This window comes from Thermobia domestica, chromosome 4, assembly GCF_964235325.1.
Source record: "Thermobia domestica chromosome 4, izTheDome1.hap1.1, whole genome shotgun sequence".
In the NCBI taxonomy this organism is placed as follows: Eukaryota; Metazoa; Arthropoda; class Insecta; order Zygentoma; family Lepismatidae; genus Thermobia; species Thermobia domestica.
In genome coordinates this window covers 30,546,310-30,551,518 of record NC_137457.1, presented here as the reverse complement: position 1 = coordinate 30,551,518, position 5,209 = coordinate 30,546,310, and positions in this window count along the sequence as shown.

Sequence of the window (5,209 nt, the reverse complement as noted above, 5' to 3'; positions counted from 1 at the left end):
AGCAATAACATGGTGTGTATTATTGTTCATACTTTTCTAATTTTATTTTCAAAAGAAATAAATATATTAGAAACACTTGTCATTTGTAATTTTTTGGATTTTCTTCTATTAATTTTAAAATAGTGGGTATGTATTTGCGTATTCTAATTTTCTTTTTTCACTTTAAGGACGCTGGCAGCCTTAAATTCCGAAATAGTATTATTATAATAAATAACATTTGTCACAAAGTAGATCACTGTCAGCGATGTTGCCAAATTTAACTTCCAACAATCTATTGTGCACGGCAGCCGAATTGATGTTTGACCTTGGGTACTGCTGTCACATCCACCACTCCACATACTGCGACGTTGCCAACACTGTAATATGGGAATACAGTGATATGCTTCATGTCCTTATTGAGACAAAAACCTTTTCTATATAACATTCTCCCGCTGAAAACAATTTTCTGATCGGAGGTTCGGTAATAGTGCATCCTGTCTATTGCTTGACACCCAAGGTCGCTCGCCTCTCCCCTAAGAGGAAATTTTACTTGGGAATATCGAAAACCCAATTGAATTTTTACATTAATTACAGCAAAATTTGAAACTTTATTTGAAACGTTGCTTATACTTGCCCCCCTTGGAAACCACAACATGGGCGCCCTTGTTGACACCAAATATAAATTCGGTTGCTGCGTAGTATTCACTCAACTATTAGTACATGCCATCTAGACAGGGTGCCAGATCTACATATCTATTCGCGAGATGTTGAAAATAAGATTATTTTGTATAAAGTACACACACACTTTTCGTTAGTATTGCTGAGTAAAAGCAAAAGTCCTGTAGATGGTTTTTAAGGTACCAGGGTCTACCAGCTGATTTATGGCACTCATGCCTTTAGGGTAATATATATATATATATATATATATATATATATATATATATATATATATATATATATATATATATATATAGACAGCCAGTGGCGTATTTAAGATTTTGTTTCAGGGGGATTTGCTAACTTTCCGGGGGGTTGCCCTAAAATGTGCAAATTCGGCAAGATATTTCATATACTTTATTATAGTAAGATTTCGGGGGGCTTAAGCCCGGAAGCTCCCCTAAATACGCCACTGTAGATAGCATTCCGCTCCGCTCACCGTTAATCTTGGCTTTCTAGACCAGAGTTAACTACTTATTTCTTTCAAATAGGTCCTCCAATTGTCCTCTCGATGCTTATGGAAGCTCAATATCAACAGCATCTAGTGAGTGCAAGCGGTCACCCATTTTTCAATGACCAGAACTGACACTGCTTGCCTTTGCTGATCTCAGAGAAGCGATATTCCAGTGTGGCTAAAGTGTTGTCTAGGGTTGGTGAATGTATTACCAAATATGTTGATTTAAAATTCGTAATAATGCCGAAGGACAAAATATTAAAAAAAAAAAAAAAAAAAAAGTTGTACCTAAAAAAAGGAAGCCACATTTCTTTAGGTCATATGTATGATACATTCATATTCAAAATGATTTTCGCATTTCTAAACTGTCTTCTTCTAAGAATATAATTTCATAATGATGTTGCAGGGTACTTTTAATACTGATATTATGTGTATAATCGGGAAATGTATATTTGTGGTAAATTTCATAGGAAAAGAATTATAAATACGAAAATTAGAATGAGTAAAACAAAATGTTGTTAAACGGACAAGAAAGTTTTATTTTCGTTTTACTGTTCTTTACTGCTCTTTTGTCATAAAATTTGCCACATACATGTCTGCCTATTATACACATACTAACATTATAAGAAATGTCGGGCAAATTCGTTATCAAATTATATTCCCACAGCAACATATTTATAGACATGCGATAATAATTTTGGACATGAGTGTATAATTTAGATATACTTAAAAAGAGAGGAAAAATGGTTCAGATTTTAGCTGAGATAATTATATTGCAAGGGACATGATAGAAGATATGGAGTAAGGAAAAGCAAGGAAATTGCGAAAGAGGCTACAGTTCATGTATATACAATAATAAAACAAAAAATTGCTACGTCAATATAAAGAGGTACGCTCAGGATCGAAGCGTAAGAAAGCTTCTCAATTTATGGCAAGTGACCTGCAAATAATGGCAGAATACGCTAGATGATGATCATAAACCTCTTTAAACTTCCTGAATACACCAATCATTATAATCTAGCATGCTACTTCTTCAACCACAACTGACACTGTTATTAATAAAATTAATATCGTGTTTCGTACTGAACTTAGAGACTAAGGATGGCCAGAACCAGTTCCTAAAACTCCTGGTCCACGGTAATAATGGATCCGGGTACCTGATTCTCGGTTCTGGAACCGAGTACCCGATTCTTGTTCCGGTACCAGGTACCCAATTCTCGATTCCCTTTAACTGGGTGCCCAATTCTCGGTTCCCAAACCCGGTACTCGATCCTGGGTTCTGGAACCGGGTGCCCTATTCTAGGTTCTGAATTAGGATAACTTTTCCGCATCAGGATACATAATGCATCGAGCGCCAAAAAGGCGTAACTGCAATTTTATAAAATTGCAGTTACGCCTTTTAGACGCTCAACCATGCAAAATTAATTATTATTCAGGCTCAGATACATGCTTAGCTCACTATCCGACACTTTTTTTCTGTTTATTAGCTTGGTTTATGCGTTTCAAAAAAAAGTTAGGCGAAACAAAGAGTCTACATTCCTCTTTCAACTGCCACGTTTTTAAAGTTACATCACAAATTATAAAGGTAACCAAGAAAGTTCTGTCGCTCTCTCACCTACGACCTTCGAACATCGATATGTCACCTAAGACGTACCTCGAAAATCAAAATACTCCCCATGAGCATTGACGACCTTCTGCCAACGTTCTGGAAGGCCAATGATTCCATCACAGTAGAATTTGGTGCGCCGTGAAGCGAAGAAGGTATCAAGTGCATTTTGCACCTCTGCTAGGGATTTGAACTTGCGTCCTCTAAGGTGATTGTCCAAGGAATGGAACAGGTCATAATTGGACGGTGCAATGTCCGGGGAGTATGACTGATGCAATAGTGTTTCTTTTTCAAGGCGTAGATTGGTGTCTCGGGTCATCCTACCTACGTGGGGCTTAGCGTGATCCTGTAACTGAAGGACTCCTTTGCGATTCAGAAGTGCTGACTCCAGAGTTTTGAGATTTTCTTGAACACGGCTCAACCGCTGACAATACACAGTTGCATTGATGCTCTGACCAGATGGTACCAGTTCCCGATGCACGATGCCGTGAGCAGTCTCACACTGAATTGTAGTATCAGTTCCTCACATGTGTGGCCACTGTTCGCCTCAATTGCTGCCTCAAGATCTTCATTTTGTACATATGTTGGTCTTCCTGCACGTGGTGGTCTTCGAGTGTTTCATCACCGTTCTTAAACTTGTTAAACCACCGCTGCACTGTCCACCTAGTTACGACACACTCACCAAAGGACTGGTATATCTTCCGCCCCACTGTAGCGGCGTTTGACCCCAGTTTGAACTCGTACATCATATGTGCCCTTATGACGCTCTGTCAAGATCGCATGTTCACTCTGTCCTTACGCAAATTCACGGTTTAACTGAACTGCCACAACCAGGTAGTATATTGGATATACCCGCACCAACAACTGTCCTTCACCTTACCTCCATATGCATTCTTCTCACGGTGTGAGGGCATATCCAATAACAGACTTTCATAAAAAGCGACAGAACTTTCTTTGTTATCTTTATAATATAATCATTGCTGAGCTAGCTAATTTGTAGTCCTATGACAAAATGTGGCAACGTAATAGTTTGACATTAACGAGACAAAGAGGAAAAAACGCAGTTTGGATATTGAGAAAAAGTTCATTTGCTTCGCATTCGCTGTTGGGAGTTTAGGAAGCGGACAGTAGCGAATCTAGAAGGTAAAAACTGAGGGGACCAGCCAGAACCCATGCTATGATAGGCATATCATAGTTTACTATAAACTTTCAAAAATATATAAATAATAGCTTAAATTATTTTTGACTCAAAAAACTGGGGAATCTAGGCCCCCGGCCCCGGGCGAGATACGCCTCTGTAAAAGGAGTATTCTCCAGAAAAGAAACTGGAAAATCACGAAAAACACTTGCCTTAAATTTCCTTGTTGTTCCGACTTGTTGCAAGTGATTGTAAATAAATATTTCGTTTGACATTGACTTTTTAGCCGACAAAAGGCAAATCGTAGCAAATGGGAATTCATTGGACTCTATTGACAGTAAGTTGAAACCAAGAGAACCACTGTAGAAACTACCTGTAGATCTACACGTACTAAGTTACGAATAAACATTATTTGTGAGCAGTGATGACGTCAGCTTTAATTTCTTGGGGGACAAGCGAAGGGACAAAGACATTTGAGGGGGCTATTTTTTTTACAGAAAATAATAGTTTTATATTATTTAACCTACATTACTAATGGGGCAGTCGGGAGCAGACGATGGCACCGGAGGGAGGGGACTCTAGACGGGGAAAATTATAATTTTGAAGCACTTTAGAAAAGATACGACAGGTTAGTTTATTGTAAAACAAATTTTAAATAGGCTGGCAATACTAATAGTCTATGGAAGCATCTTCGAGCTTTGCATCCAACAATATTATCTAAGCCGCAAGTGATTCTTACTGTTGAATATGACGAAGAAGAAAAAGACATGGTTGAATATGACACCATGTACCTAGACTACCTATGAAGAAACTAAGGAAATGTCATGGTAAGTAAGTTTGTATTGTAACAATTCCTTATAGGGTCACCAGTGCTCAATAGAAATGATTATACACGAAGGCTAAGGGATTTATTGATTACGTTGAGTTTAACGTCCCTTTCAGGAGCGGCTATATGAGACGTGGTCCTACAGCTTAATGTGAGATCTGAACCACATGAATTCCTACCAGAAATCTTTAAATTTTACGTCCCACGTTTATACCGATCAGGCTATGGTCATGATGAAAAATTAGTAAAATGGTGGAATGAAGAAAGTGGGAGGGAACGGAAGAACCCCAAGAAAATCCACGCATACGGTGTTTGTCCACCACAAAGCTCACTTGGTGAGAGCTGGGATCGAATCACAGACCCCGTGGCCAGAGATAAACACTCTATCATTGAGTGAAGTCGAATGATTTCTGGTATTGTTATGACTTTGTAAAGCATTTTGTAAAGCATTGATTCTTCTATATTGTAAGCTTATGTGCTTTTATCTCT